Genomic DNA, 23,315 nt, shown 5'->3' with positions numbered 1-23,315 from the left:
GTCATAAATCCTACCTCCTCCATGTTATGGAATGGGACATAAATCTTACTGAAAAGACAAACAACACTTTTAAATAAATTATAGGTAGCTCTTATCACACTGATTTTTGTTTATGTTCTAATTTTTTCGGTAAGTTTGGTTTCAATTAGACATTGAAAGACATCATGATTGACAGCTGAGTCTGACATTAGCTCAAGCACATGTATAGGCGGGACCTTGCTACCACGGCTCCATCCGATCACTATTACAAAGACTTCAATTGTACAAGATGGCGGCGTTCGTATCGGAGATATTTTGGCTTCATTTCTGGATAGTGGGAGAAAGTGGAGACGTGTCGTACATCCTTATATATGATCTATGTATATCTATGATGTATGTATAGTCGGATTATAGTAACTGTAATTTTGTATACTTATCTAGTCTTACCAACCCTCCAAAGTACTTTACACTACAAGCATATTCACCATTCACACACACATTTATTCAACGCTGCCACGCACAGCACTTTTTTAATCACATATCATTCATATTCTAACGGCACAGCCATCAGGGGCAATTTGTGGGTTCAGTAACTTTTCCAAGGACACAGCTGCACCAAAAGATGTGGCCTAACTGACATATGGTCATGACAAAATAATTATCCAAGTTATGAAAACTGATTTGAAACAATATTTTCCCTGTTTAAACTTCTGTAGTATTTCTCCATAATCACTTTCATTCTGTGATGAACAGAGATTGTATTGGGTTTACAAAAGAAAAGTCTAGCTTCTTCTTTGTGGAACTATCCTGCGGTGTACTCGATTTTAACATCTTCTAACTCAAAACTATTTTACCGCAGCATTACAGGAGCACTGTATAAAACGTAAGGCACAGTCAAAAGCCTTCTGTGTTCGAGCTTGGAATGGATTCTGTGCATCCTGGGAGCTGAAATTGTGTTTAAAAACCTCAAGTGACAACAGACAGTCAGAGAAACCAAAGTCTTGCTGATTCTTCATGTCTGCTGTCAGAACACTTTTGTTTGAATGGCATTTATGGAGGTGGTGCCAAGATGTTGCAAGATCTCCCCTCTGCGCGCGCACACACACACACACACACACACACACACACACACACACACACACACACACACACACACACACACACACACACACACAAATGGATATATGCATATTCACACACACATACACACATGTTCCACCATGATACAATATATCATACATCACTACAAACTTTAGCACCAGGGGAGTGAATCGCTTCAAAGAGACTCTGACTGTGATGCTGCTGTAAAGTTGGTGGTGAAAATTAGGTTACACTCTGGCCAGTCACAAACCATTAGCGGTAAGACTGATGTTGATGCTTGAGCTGACTCCAGAACTGTCATTAGGCTAGTTTTATATGGTCTGACGAAGTGCCCACAGAGGGTATTTAGCCAGCTGCCTCTCACGTGGATGAGCCAAGATGCTGTTCAACCTTCATTTTGTCTTTCTTCATCATTGATGCCACTCTGACAGATAAAAGGTGGAACACAGGTAGAGGAAAGAGATGAGAAGTGAGGGGAATGGATGGCGAACCAACAGCCAAAATCATGATTAGTTTTCACAGTGCAGCCAAAACGCTTTGACAAAGATTGAGGGAGAGAAAGAGCGTTACACGGTAGAAAAAGTGTGTGGGATGAACTGAGGTAATGTCTAATGCCCTCCTGCTTACTGGCTTATGTAGATCAGTGTTCCCTCATTAAAATATCTCCACAGGATGAACCTCGTCCTCAGCTTGGGGGAGCAGCTACAATCTCTTTAAAGGCTTGATATCGGCTTCAAATTAGCTTAATAATGTGTGTGCATGCATGCACGAGTGTGTGTCTGTGCAGCTGTGGGGATATATGTTGTGAAAATGTGCCCGTGTAAGAGGGAGACAGGCTGAGAGAGGGTTACCTGAGGTAGCTCCTGTTGTGGCAGATAAGCTGCCACCGGCTACTCAGGGATTTGCCAAGATGCCAATTTTATTATCAAAGTTACTGTTAATTACTCCTGAGGAAAAAAATATTGGAATGTTGGATTAGGAAGGTTGATGCAGGTGACATGCTGACAGACATTTTATGAATGTGCAACCACTTATGAAGGAATATATTTATAGTTATAAATAATGGCTTTGAAAATTATAAATAATATCTAAAGTATAGATCAGTAATAAGCCATCAGTAAAAAATCCCTTTTGACAGATCCACCTTCAACATGGTAAGGACTAAACTAAATAAGACTATATCAACTATTTTGAATTCAGCAATAACAAACTTTAAACATTGATACTTTCAGACAGTTTATGATTGTGATGGACTTTATTAGTAACTTATTACCAGCAGACTTTGATAAGTGACTCATTAAAACAGGTCATGACTTTCTCATATTATGATGAGCAATCATAAGCTGCTTTCAGACATGCACATCTCCAGAGGAGGTGTATGTGTGAACGCAAATGTCCATGTAAGAGCCTCCAGAGTTTCTGTGAACTTTCTCCACCTAGTCCCCTGGTATAAAGTCTGCAGAATTGCCGGAATTACCACAAGCATTATCATTATTATTATTATTATTATTATTATTATTATTATTATAATAATAATAAATATGTTTGCATGAAAAAGAGGAGCTGTAGACGTAAAAGACATCCACAAAGACATCAATAGAGTTTGTGGTGAGCCGACCCCGGTGTCGATATGATCACAGCCGAATTAAGACATTACCTCCTGCCTCTGCCTACTGCTCCACTCCTCACCTGAATCCTACGGAGAACTTCTTGCTTTTGTGAACTAGTCCGAGCTCTGAGAACCCCCCCTCGATTCGTTGTGAGGAGAAAGTCCGGACCCAATTCTCTGCAGTTCCTCCACAGGTCATGTCTTAAAACGACCATAGTTATTATATTTAATTATATTAACTGTGAGCTTTGGAGGTTTGGGCCGACAGATACTAAAGATTTTACATTTTTGATAGAACCATGCTAACAGTTTCCCCTCTCCCTCCAGTCTTAATGCTAAACTGAGCTAACAGCCTCCTAGCTTCAGCTCCACAGATAGTGTAGAGATAGTGTTATTTAAAACAGTGGTATCGATCTTCTCATGTAATTCTGAGCAGTGATTAAAAGAGAATGATTTGTTTTTTAATGCCGTACTATTCCTTTAATATATCTAGAACCATGTTGTGACAACATAGCAATTTTTCACTAAGTGAGCCTTATTAGAAAGCAAAACCATGGAGGCTTTAAGTGTATGCATATGTGTGTGTGTGTGTGTGTGTGTGTGTGTGTGTGTGTGTGTGTGTGTGTGTGTGTGTGTGTGTGTGTGTGTGTGTGTGTGTGTGTTTTTGAATCAGCCTGGATCCTGGGCGACCGCATCAGTCAGCAAATCATCCTTAAACAAGCTAAAACTGACAGAAACCAAATTCAAACCTAATTTTGGTCTTTAATCATTGTACCTGAGTGTGACAGATTTGGGGCCCCTTAGGGCATTGTGAGCGCAAGTGTGTGCGTGTCGTGTGTGTGTGTATGTGTGCGTGCATGTGTGTGAGTGTGTGTTTGAAGGTGGATGCCAACACCTTAGTTCTTCTAATGTCTGGCCAAGGACAACACTGGCATGATAGCAAAATGGCTGGGGCATCCATTGGGAGAAAGCCAAGCTGAGGCAGCAAGAATCAAGTCTATGCAGAAAAAGGTCACACCCTCACCTCTGCCCTACAATCCAGGCTGCCACGACACAGGCTTAACTGACAGATTGGCAACTCAGTGTATGTAGCCATTAACAAACCTCTATAGCAACTACTTATATCTAATGGCACCGCAGTTCATGCCCATATTATCCAATATAGTCTAATTCTTCACACAAAAGCATATGCAGTGGTGGGAGCATCTGGTAAAGGCAGTGAAATGTAAATCAGGAGAAGCAGAGGTCTCAGACTGCTGGCTTTGACCTCTTGCTGAGCTCTGGCACAGATATCGAATCATATTGCAGGCTTTTAACATTATTCAAACAGAAGCACTCAAATCCTTCCTGTATGTTATAGTGACATTTATACATTTCTTTGGGTAACGATTTAACTGTTTTCTGGGAAAGAGCACTGATAGATATTATTTGTCAAATCCAGTTTTTCCACCATTCATCACAGGGTTAGGGGTAATGGCGGAGGGTACGGCATACGGAACATTCGCTAGAGGCAGGAGCGACTGGGGCGGATAGATCTCTCCAGTACCGGGCCGGACTGGGCCATCGAACTGTCCTCCATTAAGGCATGTGTTCTGATGAGGGATTCAGTGTGTCTATATTGGGCAGGAACTTGAAACAGTGACATGAAAACGCTGTTGGCAGCAGCATCACAAATCCCACATCAGGCCCAGGGAAACCATAATCACCACTTTCATTTTTCAGCCTTGTTTATTTCAGAGGCTGGGGTTACAATTAAGACCATTTTCCTTGCAATTACTGTGTTAAAAATAATAAAACAATTTCAGCCTACCTAAAATACCTGCATTTTGTGTAATGATTCAGGGCGTGCAAATTGAAATTGCAATGTTTGGACATTGTCAGGGAGCTGTGCAAAGCTGCCAGAGTGATAGAACTATGTTTGTCTGGATGTTTGTCTGCTGCTGGATCGCTAGCACTTTGTCTGAACGCAGCCAAACCCTGGTCACAATTTCTGCCTGACCTTCACAGGATAATTTTAGCTGTGTGGATATATAATGTCATGATTTACTGCAAGGATTAGTTTTTCAACAGCCACAACGTAACTGAGGAACGTCTCCCGAGGGCCAGTAAGTAAATTCTCCTGTCAGTGACCCCTCCCCCTCCACCCACATACTCCACACCACAACACTTACCCTAATTTTCCCAATAAAGCCACGCAGCTCAGTCAATCTCTGCCCTTAGGCCAGCATCAAGCCAGCAACGTACACAAACACTCAGAGCGGCAGCGGCACGGTTCAAAAACGGACCCAAACACACACACACACACACACACACACATACAAACACTTCCTCATTGTGCCGTCACCACTCCTCATTCTGCAGTGGGCTCACTGTTATATGAATATTGTCTCTAAAATCATAGACCTCTGGGAAAGTGCTGCTGGAGTACGACACGCTGCCACTTTTTTGCAGTTCACATAATCTGGTTGATATTCATACACAATGGGGGTTAGCGGATGTCCCATGAACGGAGGCTGGAGTCCTCCTGCAGCAGCACTTTGCTGCATGTCTTCCCTCGCTATTGCTTTCTCCTTCACACCTAAGATTCTGTCCGAAACTATCTAAAAAAAAATTATAGAGCTTGAGGATCCAATCTAAGTAATGTGCAATAAGGCAGTTGTAAGGAGGGTGACTGATGTCAACCATAGATTGTATATAAAGATGATGTCATGACTGCTTCTTAAAAGTGAAGCCAAAACGTGTCGATTACCACCTGGTGACTGGCTGCGGTACAGGTCCTGTCTCTTCCATGTTAACATATTGGACATGAGGCAAAGTAAAAAGTCAAAGTACACCTTGATAGTTTCTGTAATTCTCATCAAAGAAAGTGATGTATGTCCAAGTGATAATTTTTCAGGTAAATTGGGTTTTAATTAATTATTTGATGTTATAATTTCAGGATGAAACATCATGATTGACAACTGCAACCGACTTGTTTGAGCGCATGTATCAGCAGAACCTCTCTACCATGGCTTGATCCCTCAATCACTACGTGGCAGACTCTGGCTCCAAGTGCGCAAGATGGCAGCATTTGTATCCGGGACATTTTAGGCTTAATTTCTGGAGGAAGTGGAGAAGCGTCGTCCATCTTTACTTACAGTCTTTCATGTCAGCAGACAAGGCTCCCAAACATTTTTCGAAAATTTACTTTGCATTCATTTTTCAGTTAAATGAATTATCATGAAACAGCTGTTAACACAACATTGCAATATCATCCTGAATTTTTTTTATAGTTAACGAAGGGATGTGAGTTTGTTTAGAGACAGACAGACATCATCTGGAGTTTGAGTTTGTGTCCACCTGATGAACATAGGTCTAAGACTCATTCTCCTTTTAACATCACTGTGTTCTTCAGCAAGTTGCTAACATTGCATAACTTTGGTTTGGTTCTGGCCAGGTAATGACTTTATCAGAGCTTTAGTGCTGAAAACATCTGCCTGCTGCAGCTGCTCAGGAGATCATGACAGTGGTGTGCGAGTGAACCAAAACTTTAAAGGCTTGGATCATGAAACAAAACTGTATAACAACAATATTACAACAGAGAACTGCAAGATGCTAAACAGACGGGACGTAGATTCCGGTACCTTTGGCCATATGAGCAGTGCGTCCAATTTCCCAGCACACAGTCATGTTATCCATTACTGATGTAAAAATATTGATTTGTGCAACTTTAAAGATGCTCTTATAGTGCTAAAGAGGAAAATGGTCAAATAACTGTAGTTTAATTAAAATCAACTAAACTTCTGATAAAACCATCTTTATCATGGAAAACTACATCTTGTTTTCTCTAACCCAAAGAAAGACGTCTATCACATTTTTTCTCATTAAAAACCTTTTGTAATTTCCCTTCTGCAAGCTCATCATTTTATCACCACACAAGCCCTTGAACATTACCCTCAGGCCTCTTGCTATGTTGCGTGATATGAACTTCCCTCTGCAACTTTCCTCCCCTCCAGCCCTGTGTTATCTTTTAAGGCTTAAATCCAAACCCTCTTGTAGGAGTTGTGAGACATTTGGCACTGGTGAGCACCACGCCGTGTGTGCGGGGGCGGCACGGATATGGATGTCTGTGTTTCCGATGTTTTTCGATCCAGTTGTTGTGGAATCTTATTCAGACTGTGACACATGTGCTGCTAAGATGAGAAATTGCGAAAAACATAAAAGTTGTGCGTCACATCCCACGCAATGAAAAGCCGTATACGCATTCGGGTCTGGCTGTGCCGTGCCGGGGACAGCTCCCTGTGCACGAGAAGCTCATGTCTTACACCAAGCTCTGCGCTGCAGGCCCACGTACACTAATTAGACCTGATATACAGTCTGATGTGTGCTGATTGAAAGCAGGCTCATGTAACTCAGGACAGGGTCCTGTTGCACTGATGTGGAACGCCGGAGGGTGTCATTTTGTTTCCAGGCACTGGCCTAAGGTCAGTTTCATGGTCTCCAAACAAACATCTTTGATAGTGATTTAGAGAGGGTAAACTGATGCAGATCTATGGACATTACGCACAGACTCATTGACGGTGTGAAAGGATGTGGTGGTTTGCACTCCCGCAGGCCTCTGGAGCTCGTGAACCAGCTGTCTATGTGGCGACAGCCTCAGCTTCACACAGAAATGAGTGGCATTCACCAGGAAGCACAAACCACGGCACCGTGCCAACCATGCCAGGCACGCCTGGGCCTCTTGCAGCATGTGCCCTGGGTTAGATGACTTTAGTGCCTTGTCTGAGGAAGGATAACAGAGTTTTCCATCTTTATCTTTTCGTCTCATTCACGAATTTGTCTGTTTGGGTCGGATCTGAACGAGACATTCTTTGACGAAGACAGACCGATTTACCTGATTCTTTTTCCAGGCAACACTCTTCTCCTCTCCGCCTCCCTCTTGTGAAATGTATCACTGGGGGGGTAATGAGATGGCAAGACGATTAGTGTACTCAAGAGTTGTTTTCACTGGAACTGCAATCAAGCATCTGGAACTCTCTGACATCCATAATCAGGCTTTTAGCTTAAGCTTTACTATTTTCTATTAAGGCAGTTTATGCATTCATTGTTCATTGTTTAGATGTGGATTGCAATGGGAGTGTTGGATGCAAAGCCTTTTTATTCACTGTAGCAGAACTTCTTATCTAATGGATTTGCAAAGAGAAGGCTCTGAGTGGGTTTAACTTGAGTTTTATTTATAAGAAGAAACCACTGGGACAGTTTTGCAGCTCTAACCAATAGGATGTAAAGAACAGCTTGTGATTTGACAGCTGGTTTGCAATTGCAGAGTAATTGTAGTTTAAGAAAACATGACTTGTGTCAATGAAATAATGGCAGCCCATTGACAAACATGCCTTTAGTAGCTGGTGAAAGACCAATTGTTTAAAAACACTTTTCCAACATTTGTCTTAGTAATTAACTAGACTCTCTCTTTGGGACAGGGACGTGCCATTTGTACGAAGCTTAGTCAAAATATCACATTACAGATTCTTCCATAAGGACTGTTTGTACAATCACAGAGTGTCCAGCAGAGCTGTAGACTTGATTAATGGTGGTCACAGCTTAATGACTGTGGTTTTTAATTTCTGCTAACACTGGCACCACTGATTCTCTAACACCACTGTAGTAAAACCGTGTGGTTACAGGTGGGAAGGACGATCACCATTACAAGGACAGACCTAAGAGCAATTGTTTATCTTTTCTGGAAATGCACTTCTTGTTCTTGATGAGAGTTTTAGCAGCAGCTAGTTATCTTAGCTTAGCATAAAGACTGGAAACTCAGGCATGACTAGCCTGGCTCTGTCTGACTACCAGCACCTCTAAAGGCTTATTTATACTCGAAGTTAGACACGTGTATGTAAAACAGACGGAGCCTTCTGTTCATACTCTGCATTTATTTTGTCCGTATTTGATCACGTCTTCTGAAAACTCACGGATATAGACGAAAGGAGGAGCAGTACCACCTGAAATCATGGGAGGCAGTGTGGCCACAAGTTCAAGTAAGAAAACTATGGGACACAAGGAAGAAATTTCAACAATCGTAGAACTTTTTGAGGAGTGACTTTGTGAGTTGGTGAGAAACTACAGGCATCTATGGCCTCACAGATCATCACCTTTATTTCTTTCAAGAGGTACATTATCACAACTTCCTTCACTGTCACCATGTTTGCTGTTATCTTACGCTCTTGACTCTGCACTGCCCACTAGTGGATGCAGTGCTCAACAAATATTGCCAATGTAAAAAGACGCATGGACAACCTGATGTTTCTCTTTTTGTATGTAAAGGCAGCATAAATGAGCCTTAATGCTCAATGATTATTAAATTATATCCAGTTAGATTAATTCATATGAAAATATAAATTTAAAAACAATAGGCTCTGGGAACATTTTGAGCAGAACTAGTTCTTGACTTGCCGCAGTGTACTCACTTGTGGTTAAGTAGTTGTATGTTTTGTGTGGATTAATGACATTCAAAGTTTCAGTGTGAAGGCGGATCTATCAGCAGAAATGGAATACGACATGATATCTTCATTAGTGTATAATTACCTGGAAATACTAATTGCTGTGTGTTTGTTACATTAGATTGAGCCCTTTATATTCGCATAGGTCGCTGGCCCTCTTTCATGGAGTCCGCCATGTTGCACCACAGCATTTTTATGTTAACTGTAAAGGCCACGATAAGTTCTCCAACAATGTTTGAAAGAGGCAGGTAAGGCAAGGGGTCCTCAGTTAGATGCAATTTGCAAACTCACCGCTAGATGCCACTAGAGTAAGGATGGCGAGAAACTATGAAGAAAGAAATGGCAAGCCAAACTCTAGGTGCCACAAAATCCTACACACTGAACCTTTAGGGGTTCAGTGTGTAGGATTTTGTTACATCAGGTGGTGGAGTTGCATGTTGCAGCTGAATACCCCTCACCTCACCTCCCCTTCCTAACATGAAAGAACCTGTGGCAGCCTTCAGTTGTCATTCAAACTCAAAAGGTGTTTAGTTTGTCCAGTTTGGGCTACTGTAAAAAACATGGCTGCCTCCTTAGAGAGGACCCGCTCATGATGTAAATGTAACTAATTTAATATAAAAGGCCCATTATAAGGTTAAGAAAACAGCACAAGGATTATTTTGCATAAAATTTCTGCCTCTAGATCCCTTTCACCTAAATCTTACACACTAAATCTTTAAAGGGTTCTACCTTAATGCTAAGCAAAGCTAATTGGCTGCCAGCTGTAGATTCATTTTTAAGATACCGGCATGAGAGTCAGGTCTTTTTAGCAAACTCTTAACAAAGAAGTGACTTCCACAAATGTTGTATTAACTGCCAAGTCCAGTCTTTTTAACAAAACGTTCATGTGAACTATGCAATTGAGGTGAGTGTGCACTGTTTGTGTGGTTGGTGGTTAGTATACAAAGAATTTGGAAAAATAGTTGGAAAAATATGTCTGGAATGATTTATTATTTGAAGGGTTTTCTGAGCCGTGGTTTCAGTTTTGCATTGCATTGTGGGACTGTCTATCCACACGGAGTGTAACGACTTCATTTATCCAGTTATGTTTGCAGTGTGAATGCACCACATGGTCACACAGAAAAACAGTATAGAAAAACGTCCCAGCCGCGTCTCATATATCACATGGAGACTGATATCATGAACGACCCCACCACAAATTTAGTTTTCATGTCATTATCGCTGCCATTCAAATTGAAAAGCTCTTTCTCTTTTCAAATACCAGACATCTTACAGAATGACATGCCAGTGAGCCAACTTAGAGACACAAGTCTGGCGTGAGAATATGCTGATTCAGCTCTAAGACTTTACTGTTTTTTGAAAAAGAGCAGACTCTGTCACTGACGGGGGATGAATGCAGGAGAGATGCATGACGGGAGACACTGGCTTGTCTTGCGATTTAGCTCCCAGTTGGAACGTCTCACAGCGACACTGATCCACTTATACAAGTCATTTATGTAGCACTGGCTGAGGGCAACAATAATGATGACTTGCAGCGTGCCAACCACATGGTGGACACCACCTCACCAGCAGCCTCCTCAGACTGTCTGAGCAAAGATACACCTTGCTGTTTGAGGGGTTGGCAAGAGAAGAGCGTGTCAGAAAATAGAGGGAAAAGTACCCAGTCGTTTTCATCCCCTAATCCTTGCATGGATATTGTCCATATGGCATAGAGGAAGAGATGTGTTCAGACATGTGAAGTGTTAAAATGTGTTACAGGTGATACAGTTTAAAAACTTGTTAGTCAATTCGGTTTGTGTTGTTTTACTTTTTCTCAGTTCTCCCCATCCAAATCTCTTCTTCCCCCTCCTCCACTTCCTCCTCCTCCATCGCTTCTCTGTCTCCCACTTGAAGCTGCTTCTCCTCTCTGTTGACAGCTTTGCTCAGCTGAAAAAAAAGAAGCAGAATTACTGAGTAAAAGGGAAAAAGAGAGCAAATAACAGCTCTTAGAATGTTTGGATTTTGAAACCAGAACATTAGTACAAACCATAATAGCTGGCCCGGAGAGCCCAGCGCCTCTCCAGAACTTCACTCTCACAGGCAATGATGTAACCCCAGCCATTTCACATGAAGCATTCGCTTGTTGCACTCCTTAAAGTCTATTTATACCTTCTTGGTCCACTCAAAATAAAGCGGCCTATGTTCGACTGATGCCCTTTAAATAGCTTGAGATAGTTTGTTCAAGCTGAGGGAATTCAAACACAACTTCACGTTTGGTGCTTAGAATAATTAAGGAAAAGTTTGAATTGCTTAATGCCTGCAGAGTAGAGAGAGACGTGAGCTTTCTCACAGAAACGTGGTAAAAAGAAGAACGTTTTTTATGTCAGTAAATGTTGCCTGTTTGTGATGATGTCCTGTTCTCAGATATCCATAAATGACTAAATGAATGGACATAAAACTCAAGTGACTCATTCAACTGGCAGGTACAACCTGCTGCGCTGTCCAGGATAGATACTTTTACTACTACAAAGCAGAGAGTGTGTGTGTGTGTGTAGATGTGGGTGGTGGTGGAGGGGGGGGGACACACGTGTGTTTGTGGTGCCAACCAGGCCTCAGTGTATACTACGCAGCAGAATAAACAAGTCTGTCTGTGTTCGCAGTCTGTAATTAAAGCCGTATAAAAGTGCACACGCATGCAGTAACAGCACACGTCATGGCCCTGAATGGCTCCGTTTCCCTCAGCCCTCAGCATGGGCTTGACAACAGCTGACCTAAGCCACCTATGGCTAGCTTCTCTGCACAGACGCATATGAAACATAAAAACGTAGCATTAAAAAAGAGCTGCACAGGCGTAGGCGTTGTCTCGCTTCGATGGAGCTGCAGCGTACAGTAAATGCCGCGTAATAACATGTGGTCGTTCACACAACCGCCCTTCGCCAGCCTTGCTCCGTCAGACCTGGATGCACGGAGCAGCTCCCTGCGCCGGCCATCACAGGGAGCCTCGGTTGCGTTGACTTGTTTCGAAGGGTAATCTCACCTCCCAACGGCTCCACCGCCACCACCACCACCACCTCAGCCATAAAAATAACCAAGACATGAGAAACAGCCGCATCATGCTGAATCCTGCCAGAGCTTTTTGCTCGAACCAAAACACACTCCAGCGGCTCATAATTAAGCATGAGGTGAGCTCACGGGGAGTCAGCGTGAAGACCTCACAGCTAACAGAGGGCAGTTACCTGTGGGTGACCCGAAAAGGTATTCAGGGGCCAGTTCCTCACTGTTTAGCTGATATTTGATTAAACTCAGATAAGGCTTTAAGGGCCAATCATTGCATTTCAGTTGAGGGAGGTTATTCTGTGCTCGGTCAGCCTGCTATACACCCCGATCTATATGCTCTACAGAATGTGAAATATAAACTGTTCACGCTGTGAGCTGTATATACTATATGTTACCACGCGTGAAAGAATTCAAATGCTAACATAGTGGGGCCTGTGTGTGTCGAATAGTGGGGTGCAGGCACATGAGTGTGTGTGTTTGTGTGCATGTGTGTACATGTGTCTGTGTGTACATGCACGTGAGCTTGAGAGGCCCTCCATTATAGTTTCTGACCAGATTTTGCCCTCTGCTGGTGCAATTTAGGCAGCACTGGTTTTTGCATCACCTCCTCGACAAGTGAAAAGCGTCACAGAGAGAAGGCAGATGACAAACGAGTCATAGGGGGTTTCGCTGCTAAAATGAAGAGATGCACAACAAATTGAAACCTTAATTTGAGCTCATATTTGCAGATTTCACAGAAACATTTAGCAGAAAGTGCAGGTGAGTAGCTCAGATGGTGTGCTGCAGCCATAGGGCAGAGCCAAAGTGAATGAATGGCTGTGTGTGCCCATGCATATATGTACGTCTGTTCGTGTGTGTCAGTCACCAAACAGATCCCCTTGGAGCCGTGATGGTCCAGAGGTCCCACGCATTTCCCATGCTCACTCACACCAAGCAGCGAGCTCCACCACACTCCTCTCTCCTCTCCCTCTCATTTTCACCCTGCCATGTCCTCTCCTCCTCTCGCCCTCTCGCTCTCGTCGTCACCGCTGCCATTATCATCCCACTTTGTTTTCAACTGATTTTCAGCCTGACCTCATCTCTGGAGGAGGATAATTACTAAATGAGGACACTCTGTTTTAACAGTGATTTCGAGGTCAACAGCTCACTCACGTTCGCTGGTCTTTTTTGTTCTCAGCTGTGAAACTTGCCAATGCCCCCCCACCCCTCCAATCATCACCCCCTTTCCTGACCCCCGTGCATACATCAGTCCATAGTGAGATTGCTTTAGGAGTAATCACTGTAATCTCTCACTGTCGGAGGAGTTGGCAGGGCACCCCTCCGCGCATTGCGTCTTGGAACATTGTGTCCGCGCAGTGCTAGATGTTAAAGAGTGGTGATTGCGGAGAATGTGGCATGGTTTTGCAGAATGCCAGCCTATTAAGTTCAGCCATGCCAAAGCTATATTTGTGTTCCAAATGCTGTGCTGCATCACAAAGTGGAACGTACTGTACATTTCCTAAATGTGAAAACACAAGAAAACACTTTGACTTTCACAGAGAAAGAGTTTATTTAAAAAACAGGCTATATTTGCCCTCATAATCTTGTGCGTTTTTATTTTGTGTGTGTGCACTATCTGAGTGGCTACTAAGTGGCCACATGCAGGTTTCATTAGTGTGACCTGGTTATGGGACGGAGTTGGAGCAGGTGGTCAGTGGTAGATAGGGCAGAGAAACGGGGACCCTGGGCAAGATGAGCATGGGGCCGTCAGGAGCTGCACTGGCATTCCACTCACCTTCAGCATGTAAAACACTATCCCTGTGGAAGCAGCATGAGGCTGGGGGAAGGGGTCGAGCTTTTCCTCCCCGCCTTGCCACGGATCAGCATGGGACTGAGCCTGCCTCAGCTGCGGAGGTAACCTGCGAGAAACATTCAGATCAGTGTCAACTCGATGATGCAAGTGACTGAAACAAGAGCGAAGAAGTCACTGGACAAGTTCTGTGGCCTTACAGAATTTGCCAAATCAGGATGATCCTCACAGCTACCGTCCCATTTAAATTAAATCAGACACATGCCTTAATCCACACCCGTCACTAGACTATTCATTCCCCCGTAGCATCCATCACTGCCCCTTCGTGTCAGTTTTGAAGGAGCAGCATTCAGGGAATGTAACTCATGTTGTACGTGCCTCGAGGTTGCCACAGAAATGAAGCACATAGGTGTAAAGAAATGCCAGTCAGCCTCTCCATGGCTCCTTCAGTGCAGCTTCTGGCAGTGCACTGGCGAGGCCCGGGGCCCAGGAATGCTGTGCCCATCTGTCAACACAGAGCTGCCTTCCCTGGCAGATGCCACAGAGAGGATTTTTGTAACCTGGCCCTGGGTGGATTTCATAACCTGGCCTGGCAGTATAGCACAGGGCCTGAGGGCTGCAGGAAGATTATGTGCTCGGATAAGATGGAGCTGCATACCTGTGTGTGTGTGTGTGTGTGTGTGTGTGTGTGTGTGTGTGTGTGTGTGTGTGTGTGTGTGTGTGTGTGTGTGTGTGTGTACAGTGCATGTGTGTGTGTACATGTGCATGTGTGTGTGTATATGTGCATGTGTGTGCTCTGAACAAAAGTGGGTTGATTAAGACACCAAAACGTCCTGTGGAATTTAATAAAATGTCACCTTACAAATATCTAACATGTACCTGTGCTGCACTCCTCCACCTTCACTCTCCGCTCATCTCTCTGTCCTGCCCCCTCCTCCTCCTTCACCTCCTCCTCCCTCTCGAGTATCTCTTCCCACCGCTAGCACTCCACTCCTGTAGCTCTGATATTTATAATGAATGGTGTTCTCTATGTGGGGCCTGAATTTGTGTGGTGGAGCCAAGGGAACACCACCTGAGTGATGATTCTGTCTGCCCAAGTCTCTGCACTCTCTCACTTACACGCACACACATGCGCGCGCACAGACACACACAGACACACACACGCCTGACCTGCTGGGAACACAGGGTCTTGCTGTATCAGGCCTCTGTGGCAGGGGCAATTAGAAAGGTCCAGACAGAGTACAAGCTCTCTTCTCATACCGTCCCCATTAGAGAGGGAGAGACAGGCCGTGAGGGAAGACAGGAAGAGGGCACACATTAACATACTGTCTCTCTCTCTCTCTCTCACACACACACACACACACACACACACACACACACACACACACACACACACACACACACACACACACACACACACACACACACACACACACACACACACACACAGAGATAAACACACAGAGCCCATGACTTCAGAGGACTTTACATTTACTTTTTTTCACATTGAGTTTTTTACTTAACCTAAACCTAACCCTTACCCTACCTTTAAACCAAATCTAAACTTAACCTTACCTTGACCTAGACCTAACCCTTACCCTAACTTTAACCTAAACCTTACCGTTACCCTACCTTTTAAACTAAACCTAAAGTTAACCTAACCTTGACCTACACCTAACCCTTAACCTACCTTTAAACTAAACCCAAACTTAACCTAACCTACTTACTTAAACCTTAACGTAAACTTAAACTTAACCTTAACCTTACTCTTAACCTAACCTTAACCTAAATTTAACCTAAACCTGACTCAATGGTTTACATTATGGGGACTTGATGTTTGTCCCCATAAGAAAGACAAGTCCCCATAATGTGACTATGGAAACATATATAGGTCCCCACAACATGAGTAATACCTGGACCACACACACGCAGTGTACAGTATGCAGCATTGTGTATGTCTCAGTGACTTGGGGGCTCAGGTCAGCGCAGAGAGAAGCACTTACAGAGCAGCGTCATAATCAGACTATCAGCTATGTTTTCACCTGCTCAACGGGTTTGGGTGTCCGAGACATGTGTCAAGCCATCATGCTGATGTCCTCAAATCCATTGTCCAGCTAATGGCCTGGAGTTGGATGCAGCAGTGTCCGATCTGCCCAGCCAGGGTCTCGATGCCAAGATGACGACACAATGATTGATGCTCTAAATGCTGCACAACTCACCACACAATGACAGTTACTGAAAATGGATTTGGAGTAACTGAATTACGAGTTTGTGTGTTGTCTGTGTGTGTGTGTACCAACAGAGTTTGTGCACACAAGCCACTCATAATGATGCCAAGGGTGTGGTGGGCTCCCTGGCAATATGCATATGTGTACATCACAGCTGACAGTGTGTGTGAGTGTGTGTGTGTGTGTGTGTGTGTGTGTGTGTGTGTGTGTGTGTGTGTGTGTGTGTGTGTGTGTGTGTGTGTGTGTGTGTGTGTGTGTGTGTGTGTGTCTGTCTGTCTGTGTCTGTGTGTCTGTCTGTGTGTGTGTGTGTCTGTCTGTCTGTCTGTCTGTCTGTCTGTGTGTCTGTGTGTTGTCTGTCTGTCTGTGTGTCTGTGTGTCTGTCTGTCTGTCTGCCTGCCTGCCTGCCTGTGTGTGTCTGGTTGCGTGTGTGAGGTCCAGGTATTAATCATGTTGTGGGGACCTATATCTATTTACATTATAGGGACTTGTCTCTTAAGTTAGGTATAGTTAAGGTGAGCTTTAAGTTAAGGTTAGCTTTAGGACAAGTTTTGGTTAAATTTAGGTTTAGGTTTAGGTTATGTTAGGATTAGGTTTAGGTTGGGTTGAGGTTTAGCTTTAGGTTGGGTTTAGATTTAGGTTTGGTTAAGTTTAGGGTTAAGTTAAGGTTAGAGTAAAGTTCAAGGTTAGACGAGTAGTAACTATGGATATGGTTAAAGTAAGTACAGGAAACCAATATAAGACAATGCAATGTCCTTTGAAGTGATGGAGACACAGCTGTATGTGTGTGTCTCTGTGTGAGGGAGAGAAGGAGGGAGAGAGAGAACCTGATGGGTGGCAGAGGGCTCATCCTTGAGCGGAGACGTGCAGAGACCAATGCTCTTTCCACGTCACCTTTGTCTCCACATGAATTATCCATCGGGCCAACTGTGGTAATCAAGCTGCTCCGGCTTCGCCTTATTACAATGTTGGTCATTTAGCCTATTAGCAATGCTCTTACCTCATTTCTTGGTCAACTCCAATTGCATGGAAAACAGAGCAGTCAGCATGTTAAATGGGCTCGGGGAATGGCTGGCTGAATTAAGGGCCATAAAGCGACGGCAGCTGATACAGCACAAGCAGGCTCGCGGAGAGACGCTGCAAACCTCAGGGCACATAGTCGGTGCTCGGTCACTGAAGCACTCTGGTATGATGAGCTCATGATCATGAAAACCAGTATTTAAAGAGGGGACAAAGGAGGACGCAGAGTAAGACTACATATTTACAAATAGGCTGAGCATTAGGGAAATTATATATCTCCCAGTGCAGCAGTCAAGTATAATTTAGAGCTGAAGAGTTTAAATGAACAGATCAGATAAACACACTTTGAGTCGTTTGTAGATGAGTAGGTTGGTCTCATGTGTTCATGGTGTTCAAGACAACAAGGGTTGGCAGAGAAACAGCAGGAACAATAAAAGTACATCTACAACATAAATATGATTTCATGGTGTGACAAAAATATTCAATTATGCTTTATACTTGTACTTTTATCCAAACACACATGATTACTTTGGAGGGACAGTTAGTAAAGTATTGTATGACGCTGCCCCCCTGTGGCCGATTTGTATGCAAACACAAGAAAAGCCATATACAGTAGATGCAGATAGAGTAGGTCACAGCACAATAGTGTTGTGTTGCAAGATAAGTGAAGAGTGTAACTATACAAGGCAGCAGAGGAGAAGACGACTGGAGAAGACCCACAACACTTTCAGCAGGGCTCAAGAAATATTTTTCGGGGGGGGGGTAAAATTTGTCGCTACACCCCAACTGTACAACATACAGAAGTGTACAACAATCAGAACTGTACAATACAATGGTAGAAAATACATCACTGTGTTGTGTTGTACAGTTCTGACTGTTGAAGACTTCTGTCTGTTTTCCAGTTCTGACTGTTGTACAGTTGTGTTGTACAGTTGTGTTGTACAGTTGTGTTGTGCAGTTGTGTTGTGCAGTTGTGTTGTACAGTTGTGTTGTTTTGAACATTTGAACAATGAACATCAGTAAAATGAAACAGCAACCTGATAAGACAGGAGCCTTGTGCATGCTGTGCAACCTACTCTAACTAGTTTTTGTCCAAACAAATGGTCTCAAAAGACACGAGACTGGTTCAGGCAATTGAAAAGGGCATTCCACAGATTTTTCAGATAAAGTTTAGTTACTTATCATGGCTCTTACATCCAGGGGCCCCAGACAAAAGGGACCTAGGGGGACCTACACTGAACCAAACCAAATACAATCAGCCATTCTCGGCTCAAGTCAATGCCCTGCACTAGAGCTCCCTCAGAGAGGTCTGCTGGCAAAAGACAATATCTAATGAGGACCTGTACAAGAAGACAGGCTGTAAGAAGTTGTCCTATAGAGATCAAAATGAGAAGGCTCATGTGGGTCGGTAATGTCTTAAGGATGTCCAGTGATAGGAGAGAAAGAGAGGGGCAGGCCAAAGACAACCTGGTGGAGAACGGTGATGGCTGAACAAGAGGAGATGGGTCTTTCATGGGGAAACACATCATCATCATCTTCATCTTACAAGGCACAAGACCATGACTGAGGTGCGGGAGAAGCTTATTGCAGCTTTTTCTCATCCTTGCCTACACTGCTGCAACGCCTCATAGTACATCACATGTAAGCTGTAAACCAGTGTAGTTGTAATGTAATATCTGCGTATTAACCCATGATGTCAACAGTATGTAGAGATTTCAGTTTGTTTGGTATTTTATGCTTCTGTTATTTTACAGTATCAAACAGGAAGGATTCCAGAGCTGACTCTAAGCGCCTGCTAAGAACCCCTGTGGTCACTAGAGGGCGACCAACAGCACTTAAACTGTCCCACAAGATAAATTATATATATAATATTTAATAAATTATGTTTTTGTTAAGTTTAATCAACACATATAAATATAAAATACATAAATGAAATGTAAAAACATGTGTGGGAAACCAGTAATGGCTTATATGAAACCACACCAACATTTAACAAAAAGATAAAATACAAAATAAACAAAATTCTCAATACAGGTTATATATTAGTATAAAAGAGAAAATTGGAAATATATTACTAAAAGATAAAAGGGGAGGGAAGAATATATGCCATAAATAACAGAGTCGGGCTGATTTTCACTGCCAATCAAATTTCTAAACAGCAAACATTTCTAATTCTTTTTTTCAACATGAACATAGTGGAATCCAATAAGTGTAAATTTGCACGTAAGTTAACTAACACAATAATGTATCTATTCCCACTGCCTCGGTCAGAACAACATAGCTGCAAAACTGGGTGTGTTTAGATTTATAACAGTCAAATGTATTGGCAGCTCAAAGGTGGTGGGGGCCTTTAAATACAATTGGTCTTAGGACCCTAAAAAGACTTGGGTCAAAGTTTTTATTATATCACAGACACAAATAATTCATGTGATACTGTGTTGTGTGCTCTCTCAGCTGGGCTAAAAGGCTGACGTGTTAACTGTTAAGAACTTTTTACGAAACTGGTGGCGTCTGCAGTGTTCGACTTCATTGTCTGCTGGCTCTGAGAGGGACAGGGAAAGAGGGCCAGCTCGGTCTGAGACTCCTCTCTGGACCTCACTGAGGTCGTGGGTCTGAGGAGGATGTTAGTGAAGCTGAAGCTATGGGCAACACAACATAACATATACACTGCTCAAAAAAATGAAGGGAACACTTAATCATCACAGTTTAACACCAGATCAGTTAAACTGCCGGGATATCAATGTGTCCATTTAGGAACCACAAGTGATTGTGAATCAATTTCATCTGCTTTGGTGCAAATGAAGCTGACAACAGGTGGAACAGAGAGGCAGAAGCAAGACAACCCCCCAAAAAGAGAGTGGTTTTACATGTGTTGGCCACAGACAGTTGCTCTCTCTCCTTATCCTTCCGGACTGATTCTTCTCTAGTTGTGTGTTCTGCTAGTGTCCTTGTCACTGCTGGTAGCATGAGGCAGTACCTGCAGCCCAATCAGGTTGCACAGGTAGTCCAGCTCCTTCAGGATGGCACATCCATACGTGCGGTCACAAGAAGCTTTGCTGTGTCTCCCAGCACAATCTCAAGAGCATGGAGGAGATACGAGGAGACCAGCCGTTACACGAGGAGAACTGGACAGCGCCGTAGAAGGGCATCAAACCAGCAGCAGGACCGGAATCTGCTCCTTTGTGCGATGAAAAACAGGTGGAGCAGTGCCAGAGCCCTACAAAATGACCTCCAGCAGACTACTGGCATGCAGGTTTCTGACCAAACTGACAGAGTTCTCCATCTTGATGGCCTGAGAAAAGAAGCCTTTAGTCTCTCTGTGTTGGATTTGGCTACAGAGAATACAAAGTACAGCCTTTTGCTTTCTGGGGTGGTTCATAATCCAGCTGTGGATCCCTAATGCAGGATTTCTTACAAACACAGGGTTTGTAAAGGGATATTTGAAAGATGAAGCACTTCACAGATGGATTAAGTCTAACAAAAAGATGCTGCTGAGTTGAATTATAGGAACTGTAGGATCCACCCTTTTTGCACCTCAACACCTTAACCCACGCTTAGATTTCTGCTGATTCAATTTTAAAATGTGGATTTTCACATTTTTTTTCTGTTTTTTGTTGCACATCCAGTCTGCATATGTCAACATAGCACAACCTGTCTCTTGAAATCCATTCATCAGCTCATGAGCCACAATACAGCAGGATCCTACCACTGAGCTAATACATCAGCTGCAGTGGGCTGTAGACAAAACTAAATCAGGAGCAGAGTAGGATCCATCCTCTTATGTCCCCTGGGGGCCCTAGCATCACCTTGAACTCAGTGGAGGACTGTGTGAAGCCTTGCCAAGCCTATGAACATGACCTGGGGAGTGTGTGTGAGGGCTGTGAGAGGAAGGAGGGAGGAAGGGGAGGACAGTCCCTCCATCTCAGACAAGACAAATGATGCACGGACAGATGGCACTCGACAACGCTGCCATATTCATGTTAGTTTCCAGTTGGACTGAATCTGACTCCGGATCAGTGGGTGTGCGTGTAGCCGCAGTCATGTCATGCAATACGTTATACTGACATGTGTGCTGACCAGTGAATGATCTCTGCATCAACAGAACCTCCACCATTATCATTTTCACAATGAAGATATTGTAATTGAGAAAGTTAGTGGACAAATTTGAAGTTGGGGCGCGTTCCTGCTGCAGCCACATGGTGGTGGTGTAACTCAAAGGGGAGTGGAAGAGAGGGTGAATGGGGGAGAGGGGACTTAACTCATCTGTCAGTGAACCACATCAATCACAGTCCGGTTACTAATATTATATGAAACATCCAGAGATGGACACACAGTTGCCAAGACCTGACCTTGGACCAGCAGCAAATTTGACTGTGTCGCCCATTAACTGATACATGTGTGGGACAAGGACGTACAGTGAGAAATATAACACATAACAAACTCTTGACAAGAAAGGTGGAAAAACAGGTGGTGCTATGAATTTCCACTGTATCAGGCTACAGATCTGCCTGGTCACACGAGAGCTGTGCATATGCCTGCTGTTTTAATGTGACCATGAAGGGAGTCAGCTCAAGGTTTAGCTGTAAATTAAAGGTAAATACGATTAAAATTAACTTAACTTCAGATAGAGGGTTTATTCAAAGTAGCAAACCTCTGTTTTAATTAGTTAAATTGTTCTTACTTTGAAATTAATGATGAAATACTTTGATTGAGATGCACGTTTTGTTTTCTTCAAATTCTTCATAGAAATACAGAATCAAAACTTTAGAAATAGTCAGACAATATTTCATGTTTTACAAATTTATTTTAAAGTTGAAGTATTACGATATTTTCTTTAGTGTGACTGCAGTAGTTCACCACAGCTCTTATTTGGACCGTATGAGATGTAGAAAATGTTTGGTCTGAAGAATTGTATTGGTCCACAGTGTTACACTTTTTTAAATTGCCGGGTTGTCCTGTATGTTTTCTGTATGATTTGTATATGTCAGTTTAACTATTGTTGAATTAGATTTCTTCTGTTTGTCTTGTTTTAATATAATTTTTAAAAAAGACACATCATCTGATAAAAACTGTTAATTTCAAAAAATATTATGCACACTTCAAAATAAAATACACTAGGCTACAATTGTTTTGTCTGCCAGTCTGCGCTGTATTTTTTTACTTTCTAGATTCACCTTAGATAGAAAAAAAACATTGGCATTTTGTCTCATCTAGATTATTTATTCTTCTTTTTGAAACCCCCCCAAACTCATCAGAGGGCCGCAATCTACTGTTATTGCATATTTCCTTATACCAAATCTTGTAAGTCTGTATGGAGCAGTGTGTGTTTTAAGTTCAGAGTGTGTGTGTGTGTGTGTGTGTGTGTGTGTGTGTGTGTGTGTGTGTGTGTGTGTGTGTGCTTGATGTTTCTCTATATTCATTTGTCAAATAAATAGAAAAAATAATACATTTTTAAAATGAGTTTCAGTTAATTCTATTGTCTACACAGTATTTTTTTTCAGATGTAAGAATATATATATATTTATGTGCATGTATATATAAATGTTCATTTTTAGACTTATGTGTACATTGGATTTTACATAATTTACAAATGTTTATGTGCAACAGTTAAATAACTAATTACACACACAGAATCACGCACGCACACACATACACACACACATCTACATCTCCAAGTGAATGTTTACCCTAATTTAACTTAAGATCTTACAGAAGTTATTCTCCAATTTAGAATTAAATATTATATATAAATGTATGTATATACAACATATATTATTATGTAACATATATAATATGGAGTAATTAAGTTTAAAGAATCCCATAGTTAAAACTATTGATCTACAGCTACACTGACTTTTTTTGAACAAGCTGTGTCTAACCTGTGGAGAAAGTGTAAAACGTTTGCTGTGTCATTCTTAAGAGGATTATCCGATTATATCTATTGAGCCTGTTTAGTCGCAATTGGTCCAATTATCAGACGGTTAATGGATGTAAATCACCCAAAGGGCTCCGGGGCAGAGACAGAGAATAACACCGGTTTAATGTGGCGTCCAGCTGGAGTTTAGACAAGACTCGAA

This window comes from Hippoglossus stenolepis, chromosome 7, assembly GCF_022539355.2.
Source record: "Hippoglossus stenolepis isolate QCI-W04-F060 chromosome 7, HSTE1.2, whole genome shotgun sequence".
Lineage (NCBI taxonomy): Eukaryota > Metazoa > Chordata > Actinopteri > Pleuronectiformes > Pleuronectidae > Hippoglossus > Hippoglossus stenolepis.
This window is presented reverse-complemented; position numbering follows the sequence as displayed.